Raw genomic sequence first — 19,109 nt, forward strand, 5'->3', positions numbered from 1 at the left:
GAACTTTGGGCATAGTTCCTCTACATGCTCCTGTCCTGTGCTGAAAGCTTCAAGTTTCTCACTGAGCTCCAACACTACTGATTTTATCTAGTTAACTGAACATGTATCTCAGTTGCATCAGGAGATGAGTGGGTGACAGAAGGATCCAATTATTTCAGGTTTCAGCCACCTTTCTGTACCGCACTATGTGAGTTTAACTATTTTTCAAGGGCACTTCTAACCAGCACTCTGTTGTGAATGCTTTGGCAGTTAACTACAAGGATTTTTATATTCTGAACTCTGGGGGTGGGAGGTGTTCTTTAGAAACTTACACTCATATTTCTGGCCTTGTACAGCGTCATTCTCTGAGCTGGATGGAGAGTTACCTCCTAAAAAGCTCTTGAGTGCAATCTGCACACAGTCAGATACCGAGGTAGCAGCCTCTGAAGTGTAGCGCACACCTGACCAATTTAGGACGACCCTAAAGTTTTCAACACCCGTGTTTCAAGTCCCAGAAGTTTCAGAGCAATTTGTTGGAGAAGTTTCTAATGAGTATTTCGATGTGTATTCATTATGTATGTTTATCACACTAGCTGCTACACAGCTGCACTCACATACAAGTAGTTTTGTTATGATGAGGGATGGTGAGTAAGTAAACTGTTGAATGTGCAATAATATCAGCTACCCTTTGTATCTGCCTGTTCGGTTAAGCATAGTTCGTGATGTGCATATGATACAGTTCAAAAGTCAAATAATAAATAGCTCTGCAAAAGAGTAATTTTTGTTCCGTATTTCATGATATATTTATCAAATCAGTAAGCCTCTTATACTACACACTTCCTAAATTTGCCTGTGTTCTTCCCCAGCTTTCTAGCTACCTCCACACCTAACTTCATCAACATTGGTTCCGCAGTTAAGTTGTGAAAGCTTAACGTACTTCTGTATTTATGAGTATGGACAGAAACTAAAAAGAAATGCACATCTGGGAGGTATCCACAATATAACTTTTATCGGAAATCATAGTCTATATAGCAATTTTGCTTCTACTGTTGTGGTTGCAAACTGAAAAGTTCATGCTAAATTCATTCTGACTATTAACCACAAACACCATTAGGAAGTAACCATATTGGCACTTAAGTGAGAGCACATAAGTCCATGAAGACACTTCTGAGATATGATCAGTTATCAGCAGTACACATTGTTACCACACATTTCTGTATTACGAGATTTTTTTCCCTCTAGCTTATTTGCATTGCTTCTGAACTATGAAATTGTGAGATCACAAAACACTATTTCCAACAAAATGCTCTTGTTCGCTGTTGACTGTCAACCTCAAAACCACAGAAAATTTTGAGAAACCCAATCCGGAATTACCAAAGCATTTATTGACATGTAATCTGTATTTGGTGATTGCTGAAAATTATAAAACAAATTATGTCCGTTATTAACAACGGTTTATGAAGCGATATAAAACGTCAGATGACCCATAAAAACATTTGGAGAAGTATATTAGACATTTCATATTGAGCATGTAATTTTAATTACTCTCTAAAAGTGCTGAGAAAATTTAGGAGAAATTTCATTCTGCAGTGTAGTGTGCACTGTTATGAAACTTATTGGCGTGTATGGGACCGGGACGCAAACCCAGAACCTCTCATTTTGAGGGCACTGCTCTTTTTGACTCAACTACCCAAGTGACTCACAACCTCCCCTCGTAGCTTTACTTCCTACTTTCCAAACTTCACCCAAGTTCTGCATGTCTAGAGGAAACAACAGTCGGCAGTATACTTCCTTCCACAAGTGCTGTGTATGCAGGAGAACTACTGTGAAGCTTGTAAGGTAGGAAGCATACTTGCGAGGGTAAGTTGTGAGTCACGCCTGTATACACAGCTTATTCGGTACGAGAATTTCCCACAGAAGGCAAGGTTCTGGGTTCCTGTCCAGGTCTGGCTTGCAGTTTCAATCTGCCAAGGAGCTTCGGTGAGAAAATCAGTTCAGTAAGCTCACAAGGAAAAGAAAAGCAGTACACAGAAGAACTAATATAGAGAACTTAGAGAAATGAAAATTTCACCACATACCCACCAAAATACATTGAATATAATCCTGATCTTTGAAAGCAAAAGATGGTGTGGAATAATTGATACCTCCAACAAGATACTAAAAAGTTGTGGCCTTACTCCATGTAATGTTTTTGGGAACATATGTGGTACATCACTCATACAGAAAACTTTCCACAAGGGGTTAAAATATGCGGCCTTTGCTGGACATCTGTTACTTTGAAGCTTTCAATACTGCTTTATAATGTACAGAACATTTGTGCTACCTATTCTCAGTTACTGCTTTAGTATTTGGAATTCCAAGCAGGGAGGGTTAAAGGAGGACATTGAAGCAATTCAGGTGTGATTATTCTGTTACAGGTAGAGATACATTCGATCAAAGGCAAATATTACAGAAGTTCTGTGGTAACTGAAATAGTAATTCCCAGAGGGAAGAAGAATTGTTTGCATAAAACACTTCTGAAGATATTGGTATAGGTTATCACATCGTGGACTGAACCCAACCTCGGGTACCAATAAGTTCAATTGACCATGTGTCACAATACGAAAGGTAACAACAGATTTCAGTAAGTACTCCTTATCGATCCATAATTTTTCAAAATTTGTGAAGGTAAAGTACGAGGGTTTTCACCAACGTGTGTATATTGTGTGCAGAGTAATGTGGCCAGTATATTTGCAGTCAGTTGGGCAAGCGTGGGGAGAGCAGGAGTGGTTGGGGGTTGCGGACTGGGAAATGTCTACTAGCACTACGAGACATCATTTGCTGGCACTGACAGGCGCACACCTTGCATTCTTTCTCAAAGAGTTTTACTGAAACTGTCTGGTAAAAAAAAATCATTTTGCATTACTTATAGCCTTACGTGACAACATAATGATGAAGTGCCCATTTCATTAATAGAGTTAATGTGATATTGTGCATTTAAGTAAAACACTGCACCAAATTTGAGAAGTTCGCAATGACAAATTGGGGTCTACAATTTTGAGTCTGACGCATATTACATCATACATTGCTATTATGAAATGTAGCCAACATATCGAATTCTTCACTAGATTTGAAAGGGCACCCGTCACCAAACTCAATAAAGCTAATTTTATGCAGGGCACTCATTTGCGAACTGGAATGTAATGAGATGACGTCCTTTTGAAACTGGCACTCCTACTTCCTCACTCTTTGGTTGTAGTATGCGAACTACAAATTTATGTTTCATCAATATATATGGGTCAACAGTTTCATAGTACTTTTTTATTTTATTCAAATAGTCAACATGTTTCCTATGTATTTCTGAACATTCTACAAACACTTTCCTGTTACCTGCTGTTTTGCACCATATGGTAAATATTACACATGTTAATGATAATGTCTAAGTAATACATTGACATTAAAGAAACTGGCACACCTGAAGCCACACTTGTGGGAGCAGGTACTGTAATGAAGAAATACGTATTTATCCTTGTCATAGGAAAAGTGACTATTTGGGGTACATGAAAATTGTGTCTCAGCTTGCGCACAACTTATGTGTTGAAATCATCTAAATCTATGATTTTCCCCTCTTTATTCTGTCTGCAGGTGGCCGCTCACGATGGTACCAATGATGTGTGTCACTTTGGATCAGAATATCTCTGCTAACAGAACTGGTAAAGGTTGCCAGTCTTGCTTGCAAGATGAAGCAGAGCTAACCATTTGCAGCATAGTCAACAGGACCGATTGCGGACCTCTGATACAGAGGCGTGTGGAGGGTCTGAATCAAGAGGCTCTGACAGTTCTGCAACTGTGTAGGCTGCAATTCCTCAACTTGCGCCAAAGGGTAGTCAGGTTTCGGGTTCTGTTGAATAGGTCAGGTGTCCACTATACGCAGGCTGTGGGGTGTGGACTGGGTAGTTTTTTAGATCAGAGGGTCTCTGGGAAACACAAAAAGGGCTTCGGTCACAAAGGGTGCAGGCCAAACGTAGGATGAACGTAGATACAGGAACCGTCGGTGTAACAATTGTAAACTGTCATAGCCGTGTTGGGGAAGTACCAGAGCTCCAAGTGTTAATAGAAAGCACTGATGCTCAAATTATAGGCACTGAAAGCTGGCTAAAGCCAGATATAAGCTCAACCAAAATTTTTGTGAATAATCTAACGATGTTCCGAAATTATAGGCTAAACACGGTTGGCAGTGGCGTGTTCGTTGCTGTTGGAAGTAGTTTATCTTGTCGCGAAATCTAAGTACATTGTTCCTGTGAGTTAGTATGGGCAGAGCTCGTTTTTGGCAACTGGAATAAAATAATAATTGGATCCTTCTACAGACCTCTCAATTCAGATGATACAGTTGCTGAAAGGTTGAAAGAAAACTTGAGTGATTTCGAACACATACCCGACTCATACAATAATAGTTGGTGGTGACTAATTTACCCTCAATATATTGGCAAAAATACATGTTTAATTCCACTCCTTCAAAATTAACAATGTAAGTACAGACCAGATGTGGCTTGAATTCAAAGAAATAGTATTGGCAGCAATTGAGAGATTTATACCAAATAAGTTAACAAACGACAGAGCTGATCCTCCTCCTCTTCCTCGGTACACAAAACAGGTTTGAACACTGTTGCAGCAACAACAAAACAAACATGCCAAATTTAAACAGACACAAAATCCCCAAGATTGGCGATCCTTTACAGAAGCTCGAAATTTAGTGTGGACTTCAATCGAGATGCTTATAGCAGTTTCCAAAATGAAACTGTCTCGAAACCGGGCAGAAAATCCAAAGAAATTTTGGTTGTATGTGAAGTATGTTAGCGGCAAGAAACAATCGATGCCTTCTCTGTGTGATAGCAATGGAGATACTATCAAAGACAGTGCTGCCAAAGCAGATTTACTAAACACAGTCTTGCAAAATGCCTTCACCAAAGAAGACGAAGTAAACATTCCAGAATTCGAATAAGGAACAGCTGCCAACATGAGTAACGTAGAAGTAAATATCCTCGGAGTAGTGAAGCAACTTAAATCACTTAATAAAAGCAAGTCTTCTGGTCCAGACTGTATACCAATTAGGTTCCTTTCGGAGTATGCTGATGCATTAGCTCCGTACTTATCATATAGAACCGTTTGCTGGACGAAAGATCCGTACCCAAAGACTGGAAAGTTGCACAGGTCACACCAATATTCAAGAAAGGCAGTAGGAGTAATCCACTGAATTACAGGTGCATATCATTAACGTCGATAAGCAGCAGGATTCTAGAACAGATACTGTGTTCAAACACTATGAATTACCTCGAAGAAAACAGTCTATTGACATACAGTCAACATGGGTTTAGAAAACATCGTTCTTGTGAAACAACTAGTCTTTACTCACACAAAGTGTTCAGTGCTATTGACAAGGGATTTCAGATTGATTCTGTATTTCTGGATTTCCAGAATGCTTTTGACGCTGTACCACACAAGCAGCTTATAGTGAAATTGTGTGCTTATGGAACATAGTCTCAGTTATGTGACTGGATTTGTGATTTCCTGTCAGGGAGGTCACAGTTCGTAGTAACTGACGGAAAGTCATCGAGTAAAACAGAAGTGATTTCTGGCATTCCCCAAGGTAGTGTTGTAGGCCCTTTGCTGTTCCTTGTCTATATTAACGATTTTGGAGACCATCTGGACAGCCGTCTTCGGTTGTTTGCAGATGACGCAGTCATTTATCGACAAACTGAGTAGTCCATGTGCAAGATAGGCAACATCAAGGATAGTGTGAGCTCAGGAGCGCCGTGGTCCCGTGGTTAGCGTGAGCAGCTGCGGAACGAGAGGTCCTTGGTTCTAGTCTTCCCTCGAGTGAAAAGTTTAGTTTTTATTTACAGTTTGTGAGACAAACTCTTATGTTTTCATCACTTTTTTGGGAGTGATTATCACATCCACAAGAAAACCTAAATCGGGCAAGGTAGAAGAATCTTTTTACCCATTCGCCAAGTGTTCAAGTTAGGTGGGTCGACAACATATTCCTGTCATGTGACGCACGTGCCGTCACCAGTCTCGTATAGAATATATCAGACATGTTTTCCTGTGGAGGAATCGGTTGACCTATGACCTTGCAATCAAATGTTTTCGGTTCCCATTGGAGAGGCACGTCCTTTCGTCTACTAATCGTACAGTTTTGCGGTGCAGTCGCAAAACACAGACACTAAACTTACTACAGTGAACAGAGACGTCAATGAACGAACAGACACGTCATAACTTTGCGAAAATAAAAGAAGTAAACTTTTCACTCGAGGGAAGACTTGAACCAAGGGCCTGTCGTTCTGAAGCTGCTCACGCTAACCACGGGACCACGGCACTCCTGAGCTCACACTATCTTTGATGTTGCCTATCTTGCGCATGGACTACTCAGTTTGTATATTTTGCTTATTTTTCATAGTTCCACACAACTTCCTGTTTTCTCGATTGATTTGTGTTCAGTTTTTCAAGGCCTATCCACTGTGCCAACTTAGAACTAAACCTGAGGGGTGTGCGATGGGGAGGTTCCCTTGTAAGCAGAGGATCCTTACCAGATGCGACTGATAGAGTATATCGAAAAAGTTCAAGGAAGGGCAGCATGTTTTGTATTATTGTGAAATATGGGAGAGAGAGTTACTAAAATGATACAGGATTTGGGCTGGACATCATTAAAAGAAAGGTGCTTTTCATTGCGATGGAATCTTCTCACGAAATTCCAATTGCCAACATTCTTTTCTGAATGTGAAAGTACTTTGTTGGTACCGACTTATATAGGGAGAAACAATCACCGCAACAAAATAAGGGAAATCAGAGCTCATATGGAAAGATATACATGTTCGGTTTTTCCACACGCTATCCGAGATTGGAACAACAATTGTGAAGGTGGTTCAATGAACCCTCTGCCAGGCACTTAAATGTGATATGCAGAGTATCCATGTAGATGTAGGTCTACTCAATGATAACCAGTCAAAATATTCCAGGTCTACAATCTTGTTGATTCTGGCCATCCTTTTCTATCTTCTTTAGTTTTCTTTCTTTTTTTTATTCTGGCCCTCTTTGTCACACTACTTCAGCTTTTTCAGCTCCAGCAACATGTTGCCTGCCCACTTTTCACGTGTTCCCCAGTTTTTACATCTATTCTGCTCATGGTTTTCAATCTGCTCGTTACTCCATCATCAAGACATATAGTGTCCAGCACACAAATACGAAAAGCTGACTTACCAACACCAATGACAAGAAAAACACAAGTAAATTCAGGTAACCTATTTGTATAAACAGAAAATGATTCCAATAAATCCCGGCTCATAGTCAATATGTTCAAGGATATCACACGAATGAGTTGCTATGGAAACATTGTGCCAAAATTAAACAATGCGCCATTTTAAGCAATGTTGTGTGTTTCACAGTAGTGTGACAGCTAGGCTGCTTCACAAAGGTATTTAAACATGAAAGCAGTGAGGTACTATACATAAGGCATATATTTTTAGAATCAGAATGGGTCAGAGAAAGTTTATTAAATAAAAAATTTCATCTTTTGGGCCCTCATGATGTCCACACACTCTAAAAACAAGATGCAGAAAAGTTACACAAATTAACCATGCATTGCTTGTTTACAGACTTGAAACATATGGCATTAACGGTAGTGCCCTAAATGCCTTAAATCCTACTTATCAAACAGAAAGCAAACATTTAGCATCTCTTCAAATGGCGCATATTATTTTTCTGATTGGAAAAAAACTCAGGGTTTTCACAAGTCTCCATATTAGATCCAGTCCTATTTCTCTTCTATGTTAATGACTTACTATTAAATATCAGGTCCCCATCTGTTCTGTTCGCAGATGATACTTCTGTCTTAGATGAAGATCAGGATTCGGAAAAAGTCCCAAATTTGTGATCAGTACCCTCAGCACCTTAGAAGCTTGGTTTCAGCTAAATGGGTTGAATCTAAACATATGTAAGACCCAAATGATGCAGTTCAAAACTTAACTGTCAAAATGTGAGCAGATTAAGACTGTACACCAACCACGACTCAAATTCTTAGATTTAAATGCAGATAAAAATTTGAGCTGACAGGCACACATTGAATACCTAGCATACAAACTGAGCAGCTTTGAATTTTCAGTGCAAATATTATCAACTGCAACTGACATGGACACCCGAAAAGTAGCATATACAAGCTACTTCGAATCCATTATTAGATGTGGCATTGTTTTTTTGGAGTAACTCTACAAACAAGGTGCGGATACTAAAAATACAGAAAAAATCATTCGAAATATGTGCACTACAAATCACAAAGAACCATGTCAACTATTATTTAGAAAACTTGAAATATTAACACTGCCCTCCTTATACATATATGAGATTATCATACGGGGGTTTCAAAAAGTCTCTCTGCAGCGCCTTACGATTGTTCGCATGCGTGGATTACTTCCCGTCAAGCGGACTCTCCCAACATTCCACCGTTTTGTTAATCTCAGCCAGCGTCAGTAGTATCGGTGTGTGTCGTTACGTGTTGACATGAACATTTAAGTTTAGTTCCTTTGTTTGTTTGTTTTCCTCTTTGTCACTGTCAAAAAGATAACTATTTAAGAACGCGTGTTTTTAGTTGAACGAGTGTTCAAAGCTGGCAGTAAATACACAGCTTCAGTTCGTCAAACATTTAATTCAGTTTTCCCGGATACAACACTCCCACATCGCAATACTGTGGGAGATTTGATTAACAAATTTCGAAGTACAGGTTCAGTGACAGATGCACCGAGAAGTGGTCATCCTAGCATTTTGTCTCATGATAAACTACTCAATATTTCCCATAAAATGTCCAAGAGTCCAAACAAGTCAGTAAGAAAACTCTCCCAGGAAATCGATGTTAGTGTCTGAAAGGCCCACGCAGCTGTAAGGGAAAAGATCAGAACTTTTCCCATACAAAGTGACAGTCATGCAAGAAATGAAAAATACTGATCATGACAAGAGACTGCATTACTGTCAATGGTTCAAAAATTTTGTTCGACAAAATGGAAGGGATATTCTTAATGAAACATTTTTCACTGATGAGGCGTGGTTTCATTTATCCAGGTACACGAACTCCCAAAATTCTCGTATGCAGAGTACTTGTGTATTCACGAGGAACCACTTCACTCTGTGAAAATATTAGTGGATTGCAGTTTCTAGACATCGGATTGTGAATCCCATATTTTTCAACGAAACAATAAATGCACAATGATACTGCAGTGATATTCTGTACCCATCCATGGGAGAATTTGTGTTAAGTGAAATACTGAATGGTTATTTTCAACAAGATGGTGCAACCGCACATATAGCTCACGTTTCAGTGTCACTGTTTGCTGATGTTGTTGGTGATCGCATAATTTGACAGGGACTTTGGCCTCCATGATCACCTGAAGCTAACACCACCTGACTTTTTCTTCTAGGGTGCAGCGAAAGCAACTGTCTATAAAAACCGTCCAAAATCCATCTATGAACTCAAAACTGCAATTCTCTATTTTCACTGCTTCTTTTACAGAAGAAATGTTACAGCTTGTGTTTGGAAACAGGATTAGACGAATTGAATTGTGTATTCAACAACAGAGGGGGGGGGGGGGGGGGGGGACCACTTGCAACATTTAATGTGAAAATTTGCAAGTAAAATGTATATTCCATAAATTAATAACTTTTATTTCACTAAGTTTCATTTCGGTATACTCGCTATGGCATACGGCACACGTGGCTAACAATCATACGGCACTGTGGTGAAACTTTTTGAACACCCTGTATTTTTGTACACCAGACATTATTTGAGGGAAACCATTTTGTACATTTGCATGATACTAGAAACAAAAAAAAATTTATGCTCCCCACCCACCACCTCAGACTGTATGCCCGGGGACCTCAATACATGGGAATGAAAATTTGTAATAAATTAAAAGGGAACATGCTGACGAAGATTAATTTAGGTTCACTTAAAAGAAAGCTATACGAGGTACTGACACTGAAGTGTTATTACTCAGTGGATGAATTCGTGCAGGACAAACTGGAATTTGAGCTGGATACAATGTGTTACACATTCCAAGCGCTATGCTTATAGTGTTGTTATTTATTGTAGTGCTGTTATTTATTAATGTAAATATCGCTGTAACTGTGTTATAAATTTTTGACATGTCTCCTGTATGCAAACCAAATGGGTTGCAAATGTACATGATGAGATGTATAAAACACAATTCGCTGTTCAAGTAATACAAACTGGAACACTCCATCATCTATACATGTACAAAACGCAATGAATGCTCGAAAGCTCCACAGATTTCATAGTAAGACCCGAATCCTGTTCTTGCTTTATTTTCATGATCACATCAATGCTAGTATGCAATTCCAAGTTGTGGCTTTTAGAAATAGCATCACGAGTTTATGACGCAAAGAATGTAAGCGGCCCATTATTAAATGTTATCAGTGGTTGCCACAACAACTGGCATAAACTATGTTGTTGATTCTGATTATGTCATGATTTCCAAGATTGGTTAGTGTAGTGTTTCAGGATATTTATAAACATCCCAACACACCACTGGAAAGCTGTCGACAAGAGATGCTCGTGAGTAAATTGAATACGGATAAATGTACTGGGAAAGGAAACTGTGCGTTTTCCTTTCTTGTATGAAGTGGATGTGGAGCAGTCGTGTAGCCAGCGAGAAGGGGACCAGTAAAAATGGTATTACAACCACTGGTCATACAGGAGTCATTTGTGCCTTAGTGCAGCAAGTGCCTGAATCCAAGAACCATGGAGTAAATGACGCACCAACAAGGGCGCAATGAACAATTGAACAGCAGTAGTTGTTTATATGGTTTGCTCTCTAAGGTACCGAAGTATGTATATACGGACATTTTTGAATGTACTCAAGAGAATGGTATTACCGTAGCAAATGTTTGTTGTGTTGTTAAAAGTAATAGTGAAAATGTTGGGCACAAGGTACCCCCGCTTGTGGTAAGTGTGGCTATTTATTTAGTAGTACAGTAGAGAGAACTTGCAAAAGCATTCCAGGAATCTTCACCACAGTTGGATCAACAGGGAGGTGGCACGGAAGGATTCGCATTACCAAACAACTACTCTGAGGAGAGATGATGAAGGTAATACTACTTTCATCTGGTGGTGTATTGGGGTCGGCAAAATATTGCCCTGTTGTATCGGCCAGGGATGCAACTTCCCGATAGTGCTGGTGTAAGATCCACCACAAACCCTACAAAATATACATCAGCAGGAGGAAAGGGAAGAAACACCCCATATGGCAAGTATGGAAAACGCGAACGGAGACTGCACCAGCAAGTAAGTGTAAAAAATTGATTTGAATCAGAATTATGACTCCAAAGAATAGACGACAGAAGTTGTCCCTGACAACAAGCGATCAACAACAGTGCCTTACCGCACACGTAACAAGGAATCAAAAAGAATTATAATTAAGAGCTTCTTTTGAATGAACTGTCTGATTAGCAAACACATAATGAATGGAAACTATAATTTACTGTTGGATACCTGAAACAGAAAAAAAAGAAGACAGTGGCAGCAAGAGCAGACATCGGCTTCAACTTCAGCGCTGGCTTAGGCTGTTCTACAAAAAGCACGCAGTTCACAGTTCCGCAGAAGGGTAAGCCGTGAACATAAAAAACAAAGTTGAGACATTTCTGCGAGTGTAGGGTTTAATATTAATACTGTTGATTAGTAATGAAGTGTATGCCAATCACAAGAAAAATAGCAATGCAAAACGAGGAGTTAAGATAGATTCTTGAAGACATAAATAAAGAACAAGCAGAGAAGGATAAAGCAATACTGGAAAGCATAATTAAAGAACAAGCAGAGAAGGATAAGGCAATACTAAAAGGTATGATTAAAAAACAAGCAAAGAAATACAGAGAAGGACAGAGAGCGGAACAAGTAGAATTAATTTAGTCCATTAAGGAACAAGTTACTGAATCAATCGATGTTATACTCAACCATAAAATAGAAGAGGTTAAACCTAACTTAGGATCTAACTTTAATGCACAAGTTAATAATCAAAACATTAAAATAATGGAAATAAATTCTAAAGTAAATGAATTACAAGAATCAGTGTCAATAGAGGTGCAGCAAGTACCTAAACAAGTGTTAACAGATCATTTACAGGAAAGTGTACATAGATTAACAACCCAACTGTGGACAGGCTATGAAGATAATGTGAATTCACGATTCCAAGCGGTACGAGCTAGTATTCCAGATAGAAATAAGTGTATCAAATCCATACAGAAAAATGCTGTAGCAGGAACACCTGATGTTGTAAAACATTTGGAGAAACGTTTACAGTTATTCGTAGAAAAAGAAGTAAAAGAAAAAACAAAATAATGGCAAAATCACTTCTGGGGAAGGTACAATTAACAGTAAACAAGAACTTGATAGAATATGGAAAGCAATAGACAATAATAAAAAGAAATTAGAAAATTGTAAACATGAAACAATGACAGGAGTAACTAAAGATGTAATAGAGCAGGGCTTCCCAACCTTTTCAGCAGGTGGACCCCCCTTCAGTTGAAAATCCATGGCGGACCCCTAGTCAGTCAAGAGCACAGTAACTTTAAATTTCAGAGCGAAACCCATGGGAACTGGAAGCTTCTTAATGCAAGTTCCATCTTCCCAATGACCCCCCCACCGAAGTATCAATAGTATTTGGTTTAGAGATGAATGAAAACAACTTTAAGGTCAAAAATCGACTTATGAAATAGGTAGTGCACTGACAAAGCAAGCTTAACATTTAATGATGCCTGGGGCCGTATACGTGCCAGCGAGCGCTGTGATTGGTCAACAAAGCTCGCTCCGCGCATGCGTAAAATGTTTCAGTGCATCTACCGCTGTGAACCGGCGCACAAACGACCCCCGTAGTGTTGCGAAACAGTCGATCAGAAAAGCCGCATTCTCCGGCACTAAACTGTGTATGCGTTCTCACTTAGGAACAGCAAAGGCTGCTTGGGAATACAACCTGAAGTAAAAGTACACATGTTTTTCACACGAAAAAACGTGAGGAATTTGACTTTCACATTTTTATTTTACTCATTATTTTACACGATTTGGTGAAGGGTGGCCACAGACGCCCTAGAAAGAGCCGGCGGACCCCTAAGGGGTCTGCCGACCACACGTTGGGAAGCCCTGTAATAGAGGCTTTAGATATAGGGAATGGGTTTAATTTAGCAAAGCACTTTCCAAAGTACAAACCAGACAGTGATGTACACCCAATTTATTTTTTAAGAGTGTTTGCCAGATCTTTGTCCAAAAATTGTGATGACTTAAAGAAAATAGATTTCACATTAGCATACGTAATGGGAGAAGCTGCGGAATGGGGAAATGCTCATGCAGAAGAATTTGTGTCTCAGAAAGCTTTAAGAGAAAGCACTGGTCTTCAAGTATCCAGGAAAAATTAATGAAAGTTATTACACCCTACTCCATACAATAAGTCATGGGGCACATATTAAAAGTACTTGGAATGGCATTTGACAAAATCTAAATACTTAGCTCATCCAACAGATGAATGCATTTACCGAAAGTACTCATTAGATGTTTACCATTCCACGTTCGACAAGGAATATTGTACAGAGGGTGGAAAACCGTGAATGAGTTATTAATGTTTATTGAAGTTTTAGACACACTGAATACTGAAAGAAATGAAAATTATTCAGTGAATGACCAAAAACGGGGAATAGAAATAACAAATCGTTTTGTAATTCCTTACTGTGGACGAAGGAATCCAATTATTGCAGAGTAAGCAGTAATGAAACTGTTCACAGCAGGGATAATGGTCTAAATCACAATAACCCTAGAGGGGGAAGAATTCAGATTGATAACATCAATTCGCAAGTGTTTACGCCTCAAAACCAACAAGTAAATATGCAACAAAATAACACGGGGCAAATCAGCGTATTGTTGAAGTAAGTTCCAATCAGTATCCGGTCATAGTGACACAAAAGGAGGTCAACAGCCAGAATCCAGGATGCCGCAGAACAATACCCGGCCCATATATAAGTAAAATGATCATTTATAGTAAAATGTCACCTATTAACAAATGGTTATTAGCGAAAGAGGAAAATTTAGAGAAAGTGCAACGCAAACCAATTGCAATCGGAGGAATACGAAATCAAGGAGTGGAAATTTACATTGATTCAGGAAGCGAAGTGTCAATTTTCGAGGAATGGATATTAAGTGGAAGAATAAAGGAATTTCCTAAGTTACCTGTTACAGTAGTAAATATTGTAGGTATTACATGTACTACGAGCCATGTAGTGAAATGGGAAACAAGGATTACATTTTAAACAGATCAACTTGTGTTTGAACAAACCATATTAAAAGTCCCTAAAATAAATACAGAAGTAATACCAGGAGTAGCTTGGTTAATGAAATGTGTGGTGGTAATAGACTTTCAGAGTGATTTCTTTAAGTGCAATCTAGATAACTGTAGCCTAATAGAGAGATCTTGTTTAAGACAGATCGATGTCATGGACTAAATGGGAGTAATAATTTATGGTTAATAGCGAAAGCTGATTTGTATGCTAAGGCTTACGAATCTGAACTGTTGTTAACCCTTACTCAAAAGGAAGAGCTATATGGAATATTATGCAAATATTCAGATGAATTTTCAGACAAACCAGGGAATATAGGATATTATGTGTGTAGTTTTAAAATCAAAAGCAAGGAACCTTTTTTTTCTGTAGACCTTACCCTGTACCTATCAACGAAAACAGGAAGTACTGGAAGAAATATATAAAATGTTAGCTACTAATGTTATAGAAAGAAGCACAAGCATATACAACAATCTACTGTTAGTTGTCAGAAAGGAAACAGGAGGTGTACGCCTATTACTAGATGTGAGAACCTGGAATCGTCACATTGAACTGGAGAGATTGTCCCATATGCATAAACGAACTACTTGCTTGTTTTGCAAAAGCAAATTATTTTAGTTCTGTGGATCTGACAGATGGGTGCTGACAGGTGAAATTAGCTGAAGAATCTAGACCTTATACTGCATTCCTATATGATGGAAAGTCTACAAGTTTAAAGTTTTGCCATTTGGGTTAAACATATCAGTATCAGTGTTTGTAAGAGCAATATATCAAGCATTAGGGAGGAAGTTGTTACGAGAGCTATTGATTTATGTTGAAGATATACTGATTGCTTTCGCTAGTCCCAGCCTAAACAAACATGAGCTTAATTATACAGCAACGGAGAAAGAATTACCGTATTTACTCAAATCTAAGCCAAACTCTTTTTCGGTTTTTGTAATCCAAAAAACCGCATGCGGCTTAGAATCAGATTCAAAGTAAGCGGAAGTTCTGGAAAATGTTGGTAGGTGCCGCCACAACTAACTTCTGCTGTCGAATATACGCAGCGCTACACAGGCATACTTTGCAGGCACAAAGATAAATACTGGCGCCAAAACCTCTGCGTCAGTAAATAAATTAGAAGAATGTAAACATTATGCCATGTGTTCTTTCATGTTTGCTGCTATCTCATTTAAATCCTGTCTGCCTAATAAACTACGAAACTAGAGTGAGACAACAACAAACGCAGAAGAATATACATATCGTGTCATGTTTATATTCTTATTCTTCATACGCTGAATAGTGATTCAGTCAGAAATGAAGCACGGCAACTGACTAGATTTTTAAATCTAAGATGACTCATTTCTGTGCAGAATGTAATGTACTAAAGAGGCCTCTGCAAAGATTTTCAAACAGAGAAAAAATTTTGCCAAACTCTTGTTCAGAACATCTATCATACACAGTCTATTATTTGGTTCTTGTTGATCATTATCAAAGAAAGCAGCAGTGTAAGTAACAACAAATAGCAGTCTCTTGCCATTGTTTCGCTCATGAGACAATTCCTCTTTATTTTTTAGTAAGCCGCGGCAGCGCGCACAAAAGCAAGCCATGCCAGGAGCAGCGACAGGCCGTAAACACTCATCATCAGAATCTGACAAACAATGCACAACACAGTACAATAATACATTTTCAGCTTAGAGTGATGTAAACACCTATAACAAAGAACGGCACTCATCAGATCAAAACAAAATAGGCAATCGATTCAAACCATACGAAGCAGGTGGTTTTAGACAAATGTACCTGCTGCAAACTTTGAGAAACATAAATCATCCAGTTTGGCATTGCAAACAAAGTTCATCACCTATTAATGTTACCACGCCAACAGAATATAATAAATCGGGTAGAAACCTCCAAGTTCTTCGGTTCAAATATTGATAAAAAGTCAAAACTGGGCAACTCTGTGGATACGGAGACATTCATTCATTAATGTTCTGTGGGTGAATATTCTGTGTTGTGGACATCTCTAAGCATAGGCTCAAATCACATTCATTCACGGGTTAAGTCTACAAAAATTCACTTCATTCTGAAAGTGACTGCAATATTCACAACTACAACAGTAGAAGAAAAGTATAACTTGCACTATTTCATACATGTTTTAAATTATCCACGCAACAGGCTAAATGAGTTAGTGTCCTGGCTCTTCTGTTGCACGATGCAGTCGCCAACTGCGAAATGAGTGATTGTAACTGAACAACTGTGTTTGTTTGCAGTGGGAACAGCAGGAAGAAAACTAGATGTGGTGACAAAGTGACCTGTGGCAATGCCCGAGGCTGAGGTTTGGTTGGAATGTGACAATTCCATTCACCGTTTGTCATGTTCACTGTCCATCATTCATTGCACAAGTATGAACTGCAGCATGCAAAGTAAGAGACAGGTACAATGTCACTGGACTTCTGCCATGCAATCTGCTGTCAGCTGACAATCCATATCACAATGTGACTACATCATGTATAACATTGAAGTAACTAGCAATCTACCAATGCAAATGGTAAATGTGTAACCAATACAGCAGACACTGATTAAAGATTTTATTTTTATAATGCAAGTGAACAAATTAGATACAGCATCCAATAAAAAACACGAGAGTTACTTGGCAGTCGCAAAGCAAACATCCAACAATTTTTACTTACTGCTGTATGACTAGTTCTGACAGACTGTTTCACTCCTCTCCCAAATACATCCCCACGTCCACCTCTGGGAGAATGGTATAAGCAACTATGGCTTCAAAACAGTTACAGTGGGTGGTTCCGTGAGGCGGTGGAATGGTGAACAGTTTGATAGCTTGCATCAAACTCTAACTGAGAACGAAGTTTGTTTGGTTAAGTGCTCCATGTGACATACCTGAAGGATAAGTTAACAGTAATAACCTTATTACCAAGTCATTAGGGCAAATGGTGCCATTACAACAGATGTCAATAAATGTTACATTACCCTATGTAAAAGAGGAGTAGGTTAAGTACTGCAATTACATTTAATCATTTTCCCTTCACACTGCAGAAGGGGCAGGCAATGAGCCAAGCACATTATGGTTATAAGCATGCTCAGTAAATACTTAGACAAATAGTGGTATTTCATTGAATAATTTGTTACCTACATATTAACAACTGTAAGTTCACTCTATAGTATCATGTAGAAATATGTATTTGTTGTAGAGCGTAATATATTTCCTCAACATTTTACTTCTGCCAACTACTGCTTGGTACAATGTACAGAAGTACAAAAGTTTATTGCCTCCATGATCTTTAGCTCGCAGAATGTTGGCTTCAATGTGCTCTACATATGAACATTTAGCATTTACTCTAATGACCACAAGCTGCAACAACAAGATGTCATGCAAATACCTAGAATTGCCCTCACATGATAATGCCAGACAACAATACTTCATGACAATGCTTCTATAAAATCCAAAATGAGACATTTCAAAAAGCTTCACAGACATTTAGTGCTGGTTCTTGACAAGTAAATTACTCTTACAGCAACAAACTTTAAATTTTGTGCCCACAATAATTTTTGCCACGACATACTCATTGGCTTCAATATCAGGTGACAAAAATTGGAATCAAACATTTCCCTTGACCTACATAGGTCAACCACAGCCGATGATACCAAAAAACAAACACCTGTAACTGTGATAAATAAAACCAAACCCACAGCACCTCGAAAAACCTAAAATCAAACTTCCCCACAGAAATTAAAAACCATCAATACACCATAAACACACAAAACATCATAACTCACGAATGACAGACCCCAGAAATCTGCTACTTACCACCAACCAATTCCGGCACTGCACATCTTGTTGGCCATGGGAAAAAAAAAAAAAAAAAAAACCCAACCCCAAGCCCCCCCCCCCCCAAACATCTCACACCCCTAAGAAAAATCAGCAACAAAAACCACAAAATAAACTAAACCTACTCACGCATTACAACTCAAAAAAAACTAACAAAAAAAGGTCCTCCCCAACATAATCACAAAACAATCCCCCCCACCCACCCAAATCCACAACCATTACCCACAATCTGCCCCACATACCATACGCCCTCAACCACCCACCCTCAGCCAGTACACCTTACCCACCGACCTCAGAAAAACACAATAATGCCCAGGGACACAATTCCAACACCAATACTCATCTAAATGAGATGGCAGGTTAGAAGAGCCACTCTTCCCTTCCTTATAACTGATTTAACCAACCCCCCCCCCCCCCAAAAAAAAAAACCACCATTGCATTAGCACATGCACCAGTCATGCAATTTATAAACTCTAAACTATGGTTTACAAGTAAATGATCAAAAGCCCTCTTCTCCAAACCCCTGTATGACGAAAAAGCATCTGAAACTACAGTACTCCCCTCCTCAATATACTCTTCAATTAACCCTTCAAGTCCCTCTTAGTGCGCCCCTGCAAAACCCTGAAAACAATCAGCATACCCACCCCACAAAATAACAACCTCCCCACACCCACAAACCAACCAGAGATGTACCTCTCCCATACTTCCCTCTTCCCAGACTGTGACTCGTCTATCTCAAACACGAACCACGGCTCACCCAACTTACTCTTATACTGACATACTCAGAACACACTGCCCTACAAAAAGAAAACCAATCTACCACCGTCCTCTCACTAACTACAGTCGCATACACACAAAAACTAGCAGAGGACTATAACAAAAATAGTACGTCATGAAAATAATCTCTCACACCCAACCTAGATTTCTCGAACCAGGTACCGCA

At 39.0% G+C, this 19,109-nt stretch overlaps 1 long non-coding RNA gene across 7 annotated transcripts in view; it reads right to left on the minus strand.

The window, feature by feature from the left end:
* The window catches only part of LOC126213544 (uncharacterized), a 518,933-nt gene that overhangs the window by 174,664 nt on the left and 325,160 nt on the right, over positions 1-19,109 (minus strand). The window contains exon 2 of one of the 7 annotated variants that reach the window (XR_007541223.1): positions 17,007-17,217. The exons of the other annotated variants lie outside the window; for them this stretch is intronic. This is a non-coding gene — a long non-coding RNA (uncharacterized LOC126213544). The remainder of the gene's footprint in view (positions 1-17,006; positions 17,218-19,109) is intronic. 7 annotated transcript variants of the gene reach the window in all.

This window comes from Schistocerca nitens, chromosome 11 (genome assembly GCF_023898315.1).
Source record: "Schistocerca nitens isolate TAMUIC-IGC-003100 chromosome 11, iqSchNite1.1, whole genome shotgun sequence".
Lineage (NCBI taxonomy): Eukaryota > Metazoa > Arthropoda > Insecta > Orthoptera > Acrididae > Schistocerca > Schistocerca nitens.